Here is an 18,165-nt window from a genome sequence, read left to right as displayed (position 1 = left end):
TTTCTATCTCTTACTTTTTTTTATTGACAAGCTATTACAATACTGATATTGAATTTCTGTGAGAAAGCAAATCTAACATGTTGTAAATTATTATGTTAATTTTCAAGTGTTAGTTTAATCTCTTTCAAATAAGTGTAATTACAAATTCAAATATCTGAATTTATTAAAATCAAAACTAACTCAATTATATTGACATAAAGGAACAACAATTGACCTAGATTAACGATTTATTCCTAATTTGATTCATTGCTCCTAGATGGAGGCACAGTAGGATGATAAATTATAATTAGCAATTCTATTCAGTATATGGATTAATGTTTCCACATTTATTATATATATATATATATATATATATATATATATATATATATATATATATATATATATATAAAATTTTTCTAATTACTTTATTAAGATTATAATTTATATTAATATAATTATATTTTTTAAGAATATAGTAGCTTTATTACACTGTTACGATAGTATTTGAAAGTTAAAGAACATATTAATGTCGATTCATGGTCGGAAACAAGAAATATTAAATCAGAAATAATTATGTAATTATAACGTCAAAAGAAAAAAGCCCTCCGAGTATAAACACTTTATCCACTTCCTTGCCAGGTGGTAAAGTGCCCAGGACGGACGAGACGTTACCAAGTTGGATAGAAACGGATATGCGGTGTATTAGATAAGATATGGAGCGAACTTCACTGGAAACACAAGAAAAGCGTCTTCCTACCTCTCTAATGAATTCAAGACTTCTTGCACCCCAAGCACCACTTGTATCAATAGCGATTGGAGTGAAAACAAACTTTTCGAGAAGGTTGTTGTATTTTCTTTGCTTTTCAGCTTCTCTGCGATTAGCAACAGCTCCAGCATTCAATACTGACAGAGCGAGACTTGAATGAGCGTATGTATCAGCGCATGTGAAGTCCCACAATAAACATTTACCTGTCATCCATAGAACCAGTGTCATCCCATCCGGTCGCTTTCCATCCGAACGACAGCAACTAGAAGGTTCTCGTATTGAAGGAAATCCAGCTGTGTTGAGGGCTCGTAGTATTATATCATTTACAGAGGAATGTCGGGCGAATCTACCAGCGCTCTTCATGCATGAAAGTCCATGCAGGCCACGTTGGTTAACCTCATCCCCACAAGCTGGACAGCGATGAGGCTCACAAACTGCTAAGCCTAAACGTAAGGCTGCAGCAATTCGAAAGCTTTCATTTGACAAATGAAGGTTTAAAGGCGGAAAAGGTATCGCTATCAACCATGCACCCGCTTCGGGAGACGAGGCAGCAAGAAGCCTGGCTTTAACTTCCGGAACAACAACAGATTGTAACAAATGATTATGTAATTGACATGCAATTGGTGTATACCAAGATGACTGATAACACTTTTTGTTAATCTACGGAAGGCTTGTATCTGCCAAGTTTGCCCACTTATTAGAGCCTTCTTGAACTGAACCATCTGGGTCCAAACAATAACCCTGTGGAAGGAGAGCTTCGATTAAACGCAGAGATCCGTGGTATGACGCTAAGAATGTAGAAATCGCCATATCCACAGCTCGTCGAATACCAAGACCGCCCAAACCAAGAGGTAAACATGCTTGTGTCCAAGAGGTGTCATCTAAGGAGCAGTTCAGAATTGATTCAAGGCCAGTTTTCAGGACAGTTACATATTTTTCCAGCAAAGAACTCTCATGCCAAGATGGAAAGCATCGTAAAAAATAGGTTAAGCGAGGGATTGACAAAGATGCTCGTAAAAGCAAAAAGGCTGAATGGGCTGAAATTGAAGGAAGTCGAGACAAGAACAATTCTAAAGTAGATATTTTATTCAATAGCACGTTAGTGAGCGCTTCCGACGTGAGAGCAGCACCTAGAAGACAAGCATTCTGGATTGCTAGAGGGCGTATGCCTGGTGCAGCCTCATTAAATCTTCTAAAGATTTCGTCGAATGCGGTTTCATCTGTTCCAAGACAACCCACCTCGCATTTAGAAAAGTTAAGACGCAAGCCAAGAAGTGATGCCTTCTTATTTATTTCTATTAAAGATGAAATAACTATCTCGGGTTCACCACCAATTGTTCCATCGTCTAAGTACCAAATGTTTAATTCGGTACCCAGTGATTTAACTAAAGAGTGAATGGTTATAGCGAAAAGTGCTGGGCCCAGGGGATCACCTTGTTGTACATATATATATTAATGGCATGCCGTATGTATATAGTTTAATCAGAAACATTAAGTTTCAATGTATGGATATCTTTAAGAAAATTTGTTCTTGGAGACAAATTGCAATGTTAGTGTGTTGCAGTTAAACTTGTCTTGAGCAGCCCCAAGGCAGAAGATAACTACATGCATTCTGCTAACCAGCTCTCTCATCTTGTGTGTGTGTGTGTGTGTGTGTGTGTGTGATCCGGACACCCCCGAAAACATACGTTTTTCATATTAGGTGCAGTATGCTTCCACCTAGTGCCAGATACTCATTATCAGCGACCTCAGTAGTCATTAGACTTCGTAAAAAAGCAGAATGGGGTGCTCTGCGGAACTCACGGATTTCGAACGTGGTCAGTGATTGGGTGTCACTTGTCAGATTGGGTGTCACTTGATTGGGTGTCACTTGATTGGGTGTCAGAAGTCTGCACGTGAGATTTCCACACTACTAAATATCCCAGGGTTCACTGTGTTTAATGTGATAGTGATGTGGAAACGTGAAGTGACACGTACACCACAAAAGCGTACAGGACGACTTCGTGTTTTGATTGACAGAGACCGCCGACAGTTGAAGAGGGTCATAAAGTGTAATAGGCAGACATCTATCCAAATCATCACACAGGAATTCCAAACTGCATCAGGATCCACTCCGAGTACTATGGCAGTTAGGCGTGAGGTAAGAATACTTGGATTTCATGGTCGAGCGGCTGCTCATAAGCCACATATCACGGAAGTAAATGCCAAACGACGCCTCACTTGGTGTAATGAGCGTAAACATTGGACGATTAAACAGTAGAAAAACGTTGTGTGGAGTGATGAATCGCTGTATACAATGTGGCGATCCGATGGCAGGGTGTGGGTATGCCGAATGACCGGTGAATGTGTCTGTCAGCGTGTATAGTGTAAACAGTAAAATTCGGAGATAATGGTGTTAAGGTGTCGTCATGTTTTTCTTGGAGGGGGATTGCATCCCTTGTCGTTTTGAGTGGCACTGTCAGAGCGCGGGCCTACATTAATGTTTTAAGCACCTTCTTGCTTCCCACTGTTGAAGAGCAATTTGGGGATGGCGATTGCATCTTTCAACACAATCGAGCACCTGTTCATACTTGCACAGCCTGTGGCGGAGTGGTTACACGACCATAACATCATGTAATGGACTGGCCTGCACAGAGTCCTCACTTGAATCATATAGAACACCTTTGGGATGTTTTGAAGCGCCGACTTCGTGCCAGGCCTCACCGACCTACATCGATACCTCTCTTCAGTTCAGCACTCCTTGAAGAATGGGCTGCCATTCCCCAAGAAATGTTCCAGCACCTGATTGAAAGTATGCCTGCGAGAGTGGAAGCTGTCTTGAAGACTAAGGATTGGGCCAACACCATATTGAATTCCAGCAGTACCGACGGCGGGCGCCACGAACTTGTAAGTTGTTTTCAGTAAGGTGTCCGGATACTTTTGATCAGATAGTATATATATATTGCACTTATTTTATTATTTACTAATTCTTTACGTGCTCTTAATATCACTATTATTTGTTTCACTATTTGTTAGATTTACCCATATATCTGTTCTTCTTTTGTTTATCAACCACACCTTAATTATGATTATGATCGCAAAGGGTATAATATCCCAAAATGTTTATTATTGATGAAATAAAATTATAAAGTAATCTCCCTTAGCTCATCCCCTATGACTTACATCCTACTTTCCCACTCATATCCCGTTCTTGAAAGAGGGTGTAGCCCTGTAATAGGTAGCTAGCCTCTGGCTAGATTTTAAAACAATAACTTGTCTGGTAATTAATCGTAGCTCCTATGGGAGGTTGGGTAACTCTAGGGGAGAGGGCAAAGACCCCCGGAAGGTATGCGTGGAAAAAACACTGTTTAAAGTTGTTTTACCGAAGAAAAGGTAAAACACTTTAAACGGGAAAGATAAGATACAATTAGAGTACGTGCCTTTGGTGTGGGAGACCCGGGTTCTATTCCTCGCGGGAGCTCATGTGGTTCGGGTTCCACGTTAATCAATACGTCACGTCTCTTATAGCCTCGCTGCTGAAAGGCTTTAAATTCAAAATCAATTCAAGATACAGTTAGTACATCATTGAGAAGAAAATATTACTATTTCAGATAATTAATTTCTCCCTTCTAAACCTCAGCACGTCCTGATTCAATCGTAAACAAATCAATGAAGCTTAATCCGTGCAGTAGTGTTGGAAACTGAGTTGACTGCTGCCCAGACTATTGGCAACCAGCAGAACTCATGGTTGTCGTGCTCGATGTAAACGTCCACACACACACACAAAGACAAACACACAGATTAACACTGATCTTCAAAACATTTCACGCATCATCTTCTCTTTTGATCTGTCTTGTCTGGGGTTTTTGCATTTTGGAGATGATGGCGATTTCCAGATGTCTGCTTGTCTCGTTAGTTGTGGATCGTACAACAGACATCATGCCTCATGTCCTGTTATTATTTGGTTCAGGAACGTTCCATCAGCGGCAGCACTTCTGATTGCTGTTTTGTGTCAGATTGCGTGGGACATGGTGCTGTGTGACACGCGAAATGTTCAAGTCATCCGTTAGAATGTTGTTACTTGTACCATGTCTGATCCGTACTGCTGTTCCGATGTAATATACTCACTGGGAACGGTTAGCGCGCACAACCATTGCAACCTCTTCGATTTTGCATTCTCTTCGAACTGTTGTTGGTCGAACACTGCACTTATATATGCATTCGATTCAAGCATCGACATGCACATTTACATAACTAGACTCTAAGTACATCTACACACATTAAAAATACAAGAAATAATCTATAAATCATATTGCTAAATAACATCATAAATTTCATTCAAGACAAAAAGGGCCATGAAATACTGCTTGACCTATATGCATACTTATTTTGTTTCAAATATTATAAAGCAATCGTGCACATATAATTGACAATTGTTAGGGACATATAGTTGAGTAGAAAGGACTGTAAAAGTCGAAACAAAGGATAGCCGCCTTGTAAATAGATACTGATTTCGGGATTTCTCTTGTAAAGGTAAGTTAAAGCCTTCTGGAGGCTCGTGTCCTAATATGTAGGGTAGATTTCTCTTTGGTGACCTGACATAGAAGATCATAATCCTTTGTAGACGTTTTCTAATTTTATTATTTAACTAATATGAATAATATCACCTTAGAGAAAAAATATGGTCCTTGGGTGTTTCCCCTTTGCTGAAGGTGTACGGCTCCAATGGTTCCCAGAACCCCCGTTTCCATGACAAGCAGATTCGGTCCCCACTCTTATTTTTAAATTTCTTGGTTGGTAATTAAGATTGCCCTTGTATTTATGACCCCGATAACATATTATATACCATGTGGTCACTACACTTATAACTCTTTCCCTTAAATCATTCCGACCCTAAGAGGTAAATGATAGTTCTTTGTTTCCCGTAAGAAGTCTATGAAAGTCCCTAGGATCCCAGGTCCGCAACATCGTTCCTAGGGCCGACACCACTACCGCCCACAAGTTGTATAGGGTAAGAAAGACCTTGTTCTATCTTTATTATTAAACACAAACACTTTATTTAAATTCAATTAGTCACATATAAAATCTCGCCTCGTTTCGTCTAGCCTGACAATAATTTTTTAAATTATTACGGACGTTTATCTCATTGAAGACTATTAAAATATTGAATTTTATACTCACAGGAATACTGGAACAGGAGTTGTTCTTTCTATGCTGCATATTCGTGAGCTGAGCTTGATTTCAGATTGTAACACCTGAGACCAAATTATAATAGAATTGTTCAAAATGTTTGACACATTGTCTTCGGCTTTTTTACGTATTCATTATTTCATTTATTTTTGTAACAAAATGTAATGGCATAGTGATATTTTGAACTATACTCCCAGTTTTGTTTTGAACTTTGGAGACTTTTTTTTACTTCTAAAGAAAAATTATTTTAGTTATGTTTGATTCCAGAAGTAGAGATGATGGAAGCCAATGTATTACAACAAACAAGTAACTGAAACCCACCTCGTTCACCATATTTGTTTATGGACTATAGATAAAGAGAACTTAATTTTCTTTTCCGTTGTATACTATTCACAGTTTTTATTAATAGAAAAGTCTAGAATTATCTTTATATTTATAAAGTCCTACTTCTTCCTGTTTAATAATCAAATAAACTACAGAATGTTGAATTACACCTAAATTTTATTCATATTTTCCTTTTGCTGTTCCCTTACCTGATCAATAAAAAACAATAACAAAGTGCAACGAAGATTCGAACACCGAGCATGTGAGTGCGAATGTTGTAGGGATCCAGTGAGCCATGGAACAACGTGTACCTACACTCATGTACTCCGTAAATATGTGGCGAATAACCTTTAGTTATAAAGTGTGAAACAATGTGTGTTTATTTTCTTCTTTTTACTAGGTTTTGATATTTCTACAGAATCTTGTATGAACTGTAAGGAGAAAGGTTGACTTTGTCGACATTTATCGACTTTGTTAGGAATTGGGCCTTTAAAACATTTAATTGAATCGCGAGATGGTAGAAAGATACGAATACCAATTTCATCTCATAATGAGAAAGAGATACTATTTTCTGATATAGTAAAGAGATAAAAAGATACATTTTCTTTTGTGACAGATAATATAGAGGTATGTATACACTCGTGTGTATTCTATTGATGTTTATGCCGATTTGCTATTAGACGTCCACTATATTATTCTCCGCAGGATAAACGTTTCCTTAGTTGTGTGTTTAAAAGAAATAGGGAAAACTTTGCTAGCCATTTCTCCCAGTGCATAAATGATTTTATTGAATCGTATCTGGAAACCAACAATAAAAATAAAAAATCTGGTATAGCTTGAGAAAGATTTGAACCCTTGACGCTTGATTTCATAGCTTTCAATAGCACCACGTCTTATTTTTAAAAAGATTTTTCTTATTTGAGATAATATTCTATGTTGTAGAGACTATTTTTCTAAAGATTCGTTTCATTGCGGAATGAAAAGTGTTGGGGCGGCAGTGTCAATGACTGACACAGCACCCATCCGCATATTGCCACCACATGTTTGTAGTACATCTGTACTACTTATCCAAACCGCCCCAATTTCTAAACGTATTATATTGTTCAATATATAGTTTCTTTGTTGTTGGTACGTCATATAGCTTTTAATTGTTATAACATCATATTAAATACTTATAATTCGTTATGTAACCGATAGATTTGTAGTAAGAAATTTTGAGGTCTAAGAGAACGTTGTATGTTCTATCGCTTTCACTATTTTTTGTCTCGTAGTGAACACCATGACTACGAATTGAACAGTGATAAATTTTCGATATCGATATGCAATTGGGGGCCATATACTTTTAAAATTTTTCACTGTTCACGATACATTGTTTAAAGTGTGCATTCCACATAGCTCAGAGATTGCAACCCATGTAGCCCGACTATATTATTCTCACTTTCACAACCAAGAAAAAAATTCTTGAAACTTGATTTCCGGAATCCATTCAACGAAATCAACAGAGACTCTTTGCTTACAGCTGTAAAAACGCACTTTATATACGTTTTCATACATCAGTGCTATTCACAGCCTGGTCGCCTATTCTTTGTGAAGACATCATCCTCTCCCAGCGAGGTGTTCAACAAGGAGACCCCCTAGGACCTGCTTTATTTGCGTTGACACTTCACTCTATTGTCAGCAACATCAATACTGAGTTAAACATTTGGTACGTCGACGATGGAACTATAGCTGGAGACAAGGAAGATGTCCTAGAAGCTTTGACAAAGATTCATAATCAATCTCGCGCGATTGGATTAAATCTCAATTTCAGCAAGTGTAAAGTCGATTTCCTGGGAGTCTCAAACGAACAGGCTAAGACCCTGTACACCTTCTCAGCGAGGTCGCACCTGGAATTCAACTTATATCACCAGACAGAGCCTCCCTTTTAGGTGCAGCACTAAACACTGACACTCGACGCATCCTTTTACTGGACAAAATATCCAAATTAGATTTCTTTTTCACTCGCCTATTTAGAATTTCTGCACACTCAGCTGTCTGTCTCTTACGGGTCTCATTAGCAATACCTAGACTGTTATATTTCCTTCGTAGTTCTTCATCCTGTCGCGAGACAGATCTTCTGAATCAATAGGATAGTTCCTTCCAACTTGGCCTAGAATCTATTCTCAACTGCACTCGTACGGATAGGTCATGGCTGCAGGCATCTCTCCCAGTGGATCTCGGAGGTCTAGGTATTCGTCGAATCCTTGATTTGGCCACTCCATCTTTCCTTTCTTCCATTCATAGGTCTATGCCATTGATCACTTCTCTTTTTCGCCAGGATATTCATCAAAATTCTGAAGCTGAGATTAATGATTGTATCTCCAGTGGGCATCGTGCGGCGGACTTGCCCTACTTGATCTTGATAAGAGAAGTTTACAATCTTCATGGGACGCTTCTCTTATAAACTCCAGATTTTCTTCTCTTCTTCAGTCCTCCACCTAACCTGAGGATAAGGCACGTCTTCTAGTTACTTCATCCCCTGAAGCAGGTGCCTGGGTAGAGGCTATTCCATCTCCATCTCTAAGGCTGCATCTTCCCGACGAAAGTTATCGAATCGCTTGTGCGTTACGTTTGGGAGCAGATGTCTGCGAAAAACACCGGTGCCTTGCTTGCGGAAGTTTAGTGGATAAGAAAGGTATACATGACCTATCATGTCTCTACAGTGCTAGCAAATACTCTCGCCACTCCGATGTTAATGACTTCATCATAAGAGCCCTCATCTCTTCTGGAACGCCTTCCGTGAGAGAGCCAATGGGGTGTAGTCATTCTGACGGCAAGAGGGCTGATGGAATGACTTTGGTGCCATTGAAACGAGGGAAGGCTTTAATATGGGATTTCACTTGTACCGATACTCTAGACCCTCTAATCTTCATACTTCTTCCACAAAAGCTGGGATGGTCGCCACTCGTAGAGAATCTGAAAAGAGACGAAAATATAAGAACCTCTTGGACAAATACCGCTTCGCCACCATCGCCATCAAAACTTGTGTGTCCTGGGGTCATGAAGGACTAAACTATATTAAAGAAGTTGGGGCCGAATAACTCTCAAAACAGGCGACAATCGAGTTTCAGCCTTTTTTATACAGAGATTAAGTATGGCTGTGCAAAGAGGGAACGTAGCAGAGATGATAGGAACGCTTCCACCGGGAAAGGCACTGGAAGAAATCTTCCTTCTGTAACCACCATCCTCTCACCAAACTCACGCAATTTGTGTTAATTAATCATTTATAAAATATATTTTTGTAACCCATGTTGCAATTTTTATAATAATGAAGTAATTTTCATTTTTGGTGAAAAATGTATAAAAGATGGTTGTTATTTGAAAAATTTAAATATTAATAAAATTTTGATCGATTCTCTTTTAAAATTTACAGGATAGATATGTAAAATTATTGCATTGTGCAATGCAATGCAATATGTGCAGATCTTACCTGACAGGAACCAATATGTAGTTATTGAAAAATAAAGAAAGAGAATGGAAGGCATTAATTACACAATCTTAGAAAACCGTTAGGCCAGCTATACACTATAGGATAGATCCTAGAAAAATCTCTTACGATTATTCCTAGAGTCAAAATCTCAACGTATATAGCATCTGATCGCATGTCATTTCCTATGTTCTGAACGATCCTCTGAGATTTCTCTTGTTTAGAGCACGCTCTATTTCTGAAATAAAATTTGTAATATATATTAGTCCCTGGACAATAGTTTATCTTTGACCATATCACTATGTATTTAAATTGTAGTTTATATGAAGTAAACTCAGTGTAATTATGTCATTTCGGTTTTTTTAATAATTCATTGTTATAATTGTGTATGGAATTTGACAATGTAGTATATTTTGCGGATTCCATGTACAAATCTTTATATTTCAACATTACAATATTTGGTATATTATATAATGAATTACATTTAATAAATTTGTAAGATTTGATTTAAGCGACATCAGGTGAAAGAAAGTGAAAACCAATTTGCGTTCTCCCCGCCAATAGTATGTGGGTGAAAGAGCAAAAATACTCGACAGAATGAAGAGTGGTGCAAGGACTGATGAGGTATGTTTTTCTAATTTATCTTTTGTTTTTTATGCTTTTTTTTAGAGATATGCAATTTAACAATATAACGCCTGGTATCAATAGCAGTAGGATGTGCAGTGTAGTTACGTGTATGATACAAAAGGGTAGAATTTCCTACGAGATATGTCATAACATTTTTTTTAAATAAATCCTCAGATATTTCCTAGGACTTATCTCATAATGTATAGCAGGCCTTATGCACGATACACAAAGCTGAAGGCAGTTTAGTAACTAATGATGCGCAACTATAGAAGCAAGGTGTTAAATGCCTTATAGACTGTATTGTGCAGACTAGGCTCCCTTAAACTATTTCATATCAGGGCCCCTTTTTATCACATCCTCGTGCCAGCGACATCCATCAGTAATTTCATGTTTGTAATAAACTTTTTATTATTGACGCTTATTGTTTGCAGTTATTGTATATGTATATAGCAAGGGGTCACGGTGGCTCAGTGATATAGTACTTACGTCTAGTGCATGGCGTCCTTGCTTCGATACCCAGCTTATGATGGAGAACATCGTGTCCGTAGGTTTTCTCAGGGTTCTCCCACTTTCATCATTTCATTCATTCTCATCATTACAGTCTCTCTTAGAAAAAACAGCAGAACAATGGGACGTAAAACTGTAAGATTTAACTTCTTTAATGTAAGTTTCGTTACGCCACGTTATTTGGAGACACCTGAAATTAAAGCAAAAGCCTAGTGAAAGGAATAGTATAGATGAGAAACAAATTCATTTAGCTTGCGATTAGGTTTTCCTTTTTTCAAAAAAAAAAATGTTTTTAATTTAATAGCGTTGAGTTTACTTTGATAAAATGAATAATAGGACAGACCAGGCACATTGTCATTGAAGTAAATAATATTAGGAATTTAAATATCTGCATTAACTAAAAGATCAAAATGCCACTTAATTACATTGAATAAAAATATATTTAGAACAACAATTCACTTGTAATTTGATTGATTGCTTCTAGGTGGAGGCACTATAGTTATAATGAATTAAATTAGCATATATGTATATTAGTGTGGCTCAAAAACAAGGGAGTTTTTTCGAATTTTACTTGCGGCACCGCTAATACTGATTATGCAACTGAAAATAGATACACTGGCTAAATTTTTAATTTTTACAACAATTTTTTAATGGTTCTGCCAATCGATTGAAATTTTGAATGCTATTGGTTTGTACACATTGTTATACATGTAAATATAAATTGTCATACATTTTGTTATACACAGTGTTATATACATATTACACAATTACACACAAAAGGACATTATTTGTGATTATATTTGCATTATTAAAAGTTTTTAAAGTTCATTAGCTTACTTACACTTCACTTTTACATATTGAGTTTACTAAAATAAAGTATTCTTTGAACACTTTGGATATTGTTACCTGTGTTCCGCAACAACTTGAAGTAGTACTGTTGCTGTTCCTTGTCCTTTGTGACAATAACGTTATACTATTTTATGAGGGCAACTCTGCGTTCTGCATGGCCATTACATACTTACTACTTCATAACTAGCTAAGTAGTCAGTGTTGCATTTCCATGTCTCCGGATTTTGTGCAAAAAAATGTTCGAATACTCAGACGTTCAAGAACCTGCGTCATGCTCTTAGTCATGAAATTCTCGATCTTGGCATCCTGTAGTGAAACAAGAATATCTCGAAGTGTTTGCAGGCGTTCTGGAGGTTTATCGTTGCTGGTATCTGTGTGCAACTTTTCATCATTTCTTGCTTTGTTTCTGCGACTGTTCGTCGTCGAAGAACATCAAGCTACTGAGTTTTTCGCTTAAATACCAGAGATGACCACGATTTTTTTCCTGGTATTTGTAAACGATTGGATTGTCTGTTTATATTTAAGAAGATACTGTATTTCAGGAGTTCGATATCATTCCTTGGAGCAAATACAGTAACTGGTGGTAGGAATCATATAAAATTTAACAAGGAGCGTACACAAAGTAATCAACCCTTTTCTTCTTAATGAGCGAGGTTAAATTAATCTCCAAAACCACATTTTGACTGCGTACAATGCCTTTGCCATCCACCTTGAGTGGTGCCGCAAATCACTCTCCACGGAACGAGATTCCTCCAAGAAAGATAATAGTGAGTTCCAATAATTCACGATACTCTTCACTTGGCTGGCTACATTGAAGATAGCTACGTACGAAATCTATAAGTTCATCCTTGATGTTGCCCAAATCTATAAATCTTTCTGCTGAATAATAGCGTGTGTGATCCAAAGAGTTGCAAGCTTCTTTAAAACACCTGAATAATACTCTATCTGAATCGGAAAATACATCTGCACTTAAGCATTCCATAAAAACTGCAGCCAGAACTATTTCAAGTATGTGGTGACGACAAGCTAAATAGAAAATGCTTTTCTTAATTTTCCGCTCTATTATGACACAAGCGTCACTGTAGCGGCGAGTATTGTTGGCAATTGTATCGAAACACATATCATTTACCTGGTCGATAATATCCCATGATCCCAATGCACCCTGTACGCCATTGGTTTGAGCTTGTCCAGTTCCAGATTTCAGTTTTGGGACTCCTAGCAATGGAGCTTTTCCCATACCAGATAGTACTATTTTTCTGTTATGTCTGGTAATAGTTTGCTACCCCAATGGACAATGAGGGAGCTTGTTGCTTAGAACTTACTCTTTATGATGGAAGTTGACTCAAGACGATTGCGTCCACGAGCTCGTTTGATGATGAACGACTAGTTTACTATTTATCTGTTTCTAGTAAGTAAAGTCTAGCTTTATTTCTAGTGGCTTCTGCCATACCAGTAATGAAGTATATATCAACCTTATGATCACAAATTTACTATCACACCACAGTCCAAGTCAACACTGCAGAACCACACGTCTATTTTTTGTTCTGGTAAACAAACGGAGCCAATCAGCTCTCTCAGGGTCGTCCATTATGAAGGCATATCGCTTGGGATCAAACCCTGGACTCGACCCTGGATCAAACCCAAATATAAGCAGTCCAGCAATGTGGTATCGTAACTCTATATGTTTGTTGTTTAAAAAGCGTCATTTTAGATTTTGCCCAGAGGGAGGCGGAGATGCCCCGCTAACACAAGTGTTTCAATTTTCTTATTAGTGTATTACTATACATTTGATCAAACGATACGTTCATCAAACTCAAGGGAGGGGAGAATTACACCCTCCTGCCCTGCCCAAATAACGTCCCTAGAACAATTGCGTGCAATTAATGGGGGAAAATGAAATTAATAATTGAATAACATTCATTTCTGTCAGTAGTTTTAGAGCACTGCGACAGCATTACAGGCTTTCGGAAACAAAAGCTATTGTCGTGATTGACAATTTCCATAGATTTCACAAGGAGAATCTTTGTAGCTTGATGTGATATTCAATCTTGGAAGAGGGAAAAAATTGTGAATAAAGGCGGCGGTGTCAATTTATTTATTTATTCAGGCTCTAAAAAGACGTTTCAGAAGGAACCAATGAAAGAAACGATTTTAGAGGAATAAAGTTTGTAAACAGGTACCTGCTTCTTTTCGTGTGAATGGGAAGAATTACACAGAGTGCTTTAGACAAGGAGAGGAGGAGGAGGGTGAGTTGGATTGAATACCAGAAGGTTTAGTCGATTGAGGTGTGTGTTTCTGAATGCATAAGCACACGGCGCAAGCGTTTGTAAGAAATTTGGACTTAAACTTTTGTAACAATTTCAATGCCACGAACTCTAGTAATTGTCTTCTTTTCTCTATGTTTTTTCTTGGGGGGGGGGGAGGATTCCATTTGTGTCTTTGTCCTACTGGTGTTTATATCTTGTTCATGTCCTTAAGTGCTTTTGATTCTGCCGAGTCTCCTTGGTATCTGTTTTAGTGTTTCAATCTATTGATTCTCTGGAGTTTTCTTCATTTGAGATTTACTCCTGGTCCTGAAGAATAGGGCCCCAAATTATATCTGTCAGCACGTCAGTTCGAACTATAAAGATAATACCAAGGATTTTGATGTGATCATCTACCAGATAATGGTGGTCAATAGAAAAGTGTGACTGGCCCAAAGAAGCATTATATATCAATAACGACGATTTAGTCACATTTATCTTTTCACCACTCACCTGTATGAAAGCCTGGAAACACTGTTCAACATGTGCAAACTGTTCATTCGTAGTGAAGAGAAGGGTTACATCATCAGCAAAAGCTTGAAAGTTGATAGTTTGAAAATCATGACCCACTGACGAGGAAAGATACATTAAATTGTAGAACAGATGTTTAAGCGCTAAACTAAATAGATACATAGATAGAGCACATCCTTGTACTACTCAACGACATATTGGAAAGGGAGCTGTCAGGTGGCCATTTATTTGCATACGGGAAGTGGCTGAGGAGTAAAATGCACGAATCAGGTCAATAAATGAATCAGGAAACTTGGAGGCTCGTAGAACAGTGCAGAGATATTCGTGGGATAAAAAGTCGAAAACATTTTGGAAGTCCAGTGATAATAAACATGCGCTTAAATTTAAAATATGCGGTGATGTCATGGATGCTAAGAGCAGAAAACACATTCTTTGTGGGATGAATCGCTGTCTAGAAATCACTAATAATCTCATGACAAACAAGTTTCAAGCGTCTTGCTAGAACTTTAGAGAAACGTTTCATGTCAGTATTGAGTGACGTGATAGGACGGTAGTTCTGTATGGTCACTGGAGAGTTCCTTTTAGGTATGAGAATAATGACACCCTGATTATCAAGGAAATTATGATGAATTAAGCGTTCATTAAAAAGGTGGTATGATTCCGCTCCAACAATATTCCAATAGGCGACATATAGTTCATAAATTATCCCATCCGAACCCGGACTCTTGTGGTCCTTACATGTACGCAATGCTTCAAGTACTTCCTTTGGAGTAATATCCGCCATTAATTGCTGGTGGACGTGGAGAGAATCAGCTGGGGCATTGGCTCCGGGAAATATGTCTTTAGTGCTGCAGCGTTGATTTGACCAGGACCATATAACGAAGAAAAATGTTCATAAACATGAGTCTTGAGATCATTAACATCCGTAACTGCACCAACATCATCCACCATAATAGCTTTAATGTAGTTCTGTTGACGTCGCTGTTGCGATTGAATATAGTGGTAAAAGGAGATTCGTTCAGATTTACAAAATGATTCAGGTGTTGAAGTTTTTTGATAGCGTTCAAGAGATCGAACTTGAATAAGTGTAATTTTCGCTTTAACGCGATGAATATAACTGAGATTTTGAGGGCTGCTAGGTTGAAACCATAGATCATTTAAGACAGCATAATAATATTCTAAAGTGTGATGAGTCTGGCGCCTAATTTCTTTTCCGTTCCATTGGAAGAAATGTTTTATATTGGGTTTAACGTAAGGAGTCCACTATTGAGAGATAGTCGAAAAGTAATGTCGGTTAAGTACCCAAAATTGCAAATGTTGGCGAAAATCATTCTTAATCCTAGCTGGATGGAGAAGTTGAGCATTAGGCTCGGCCACGAGGGCTGATAAGAGCTAGTGTTTGATTTCTGCTATATGTGTGCTATGTGGCAAGGAAAGGGTAACGACAACGTGTATTTAGTTTCTACCTTGGGAAGTGTACCTCTCCCGAGCTAGTTCTCTTAGTTATGTTTAGTACATTTGTTGTTTTGCATTTTCAGTTGCAGTCTTCAATACTGTGCTTTGTTAGATGTTATGATTCTCGTGTCTTTATTTAGGCACAAAATATACAATATTCAGGAAGTTTCTGTATGGAGTAATGGGAATCACAATGATCACACCCAGAGCTCAAAAAATGAATGGCGACTGGAAGTATAAGTACAGCATCCAGTTAATTAAAAAGGTACGGAAATGGAAAGGTTAATTTAAAAAGTTCGTCGGGTTATGGAGGGGTCACTGAACTTTAACTATATATGAGCTCGAAAGAAAATTGTTGACATTCAAATTACAGCTTGTGTGCATATATATATATATATATATATATATATATATATATATATATATATATATATATATATACAGGGTGTTAATGAACTTTACCGACAACTAAGAGGTGATTCCTAACATCAAAATAAGAGAAGTTCATATGGACCTATGGCGAAAAGTGTATAGTTTTAGAGTTAGGGCTGTCCAAAATCGCTAAAAAGCAACATTTCGATAGGCCCTTTTTCGAATTCCAGGAACTGTGAATGGTGGTTCTTATCAGCGTAAAGAAAACCACGCATATACAATCCAAAAGAGCATGTTTCATTAATTGTCAATAGGTGTAGAGAGTATTCTCTACAAAGTGTAATTATCATATATGTTTTCAATAGAGTTTTCAGATATACCCTGATTTCAAGAAGGGGCCAAAGTAGGCAGGAGGTAAACCTCGACAACAATGGACGTAAGGAAATCCTTCGAAGGGAAGTTGGAAATGTTAGGAACCGGCAGCTCCATGTTTCTTTGTGTTCGGAATAACGTGTGATGATATGTATTTCGTCACGGTATATTTCACGTTTTCTTCACTTATAAGGGTGAAAGAAAACATCGCACTATGCGTTTTGCCGAGTACGGGAGACAGTGCTGCTGACGATCCTTAACGTTTCTGACAGCGCCAAAGGATTCCGTGTTCATTGCTATCAGGGCTTATCGTTTGTCTACTTTTGACCAATCATAAAGTCAGAGCATATCTCAAAATTCGGTGTATGACATGTCTAGGAATTTTACCCTGCAGGGAATAATCTGTGCACCCATTGAATATTAATGAAATATACATTTTTGGTTTGCTTATGCGTGACTTCCTTTACGCTGATAAGGACCACCATCCACAGTCTTTCGAATTCGAAATAGGGCCTCTTGAAATTTGGCTTTTTGGTACTTTGGACAGCCCTCGCTCTGACTATGCACTTTTCCCCATTGGTCCATATAAACTTTTTCTCTTATTTTGATGTGAGGAATCACCTCTTAAAGTCTGTCGGTTTAGTTCATTAACACCCTTGTCCAAAAGTGACAAGGTGATTGCGGACATCCAAATAAGTAAAAATGTTCCGATAAACATGGGTCCGATGCCGCTTCGTTTCCGAGATACAGGGTGTTCAAATGTCGAGTCCGTCCAATGGCTCACTGTGGGAAAGTAAATGAAAATGTTCAATATTACAGGAATAATACAATCAAGTGGAATTATGCTTTGCAAATACATTTACACTAACATAGAGAATGTAACTAATCAACATTTGAGGTTATTGGGTTGTCAGTGTTATCAACCTGTACAAAATGTTATGTTTACAAATAGCACTAGACGTCCATATATTAGCATATGATTGCTGATGTCAAAACATTCCTAGCACTCTCTTCCGAAATTTATGTGTGGTATAAACGAACGCTGTGGCCTCCATCGAATACCTTTCTTAATTACTTTCTGTTTGCAAACACGCGATAGTTGTGATCTATGAAAAGTTGTTTACTATTGCGAGTCGTTAATTGGCTTCACACTTTGACGCCTTGTCTTTCGAAAACGAAGCGGAATCTGCCGGTTGTTTAGGAAAGTTTTGATGTCAGCAAATCATATGCTAACGTGTGGACGTCTAGTGCTATTTGAAAACGTAATATATTTGCACAGGCATAATTCACTTGATTATATTACTCCAGTATTATTGAACATTTCCATTCACTTTCCCATAGTGAGACATTGGAGGGACTCGATATTTGAACAAACTGTATCTCGGAAACGAAGTGGCATCGGACTCATGTTTATAAGAACATTTTTACTTATTTGGATATCCGCAATCACCTCGTCACTTTTGGACAAGCATTTACGTTACGCCCTGTATATATCGGAGAGT

This window comes from Thermobia domestica, chromosome 8 (assembly GCF_964235325.1).
Source record: "Thermobia domestica chromosome 8, izTheDome1.hap1.1, whole genome shotgun sequence".
In the NCBI taxonomy this organism is placed as follows: Eukaryota; Metazoa; Arthropoda; class Insecta; order Zygentoma; family Lepismatidae; genus Thermobia; species Thermobia domestica.
This window is presented reverse-complemented; position numbering follows the sequence as displayed.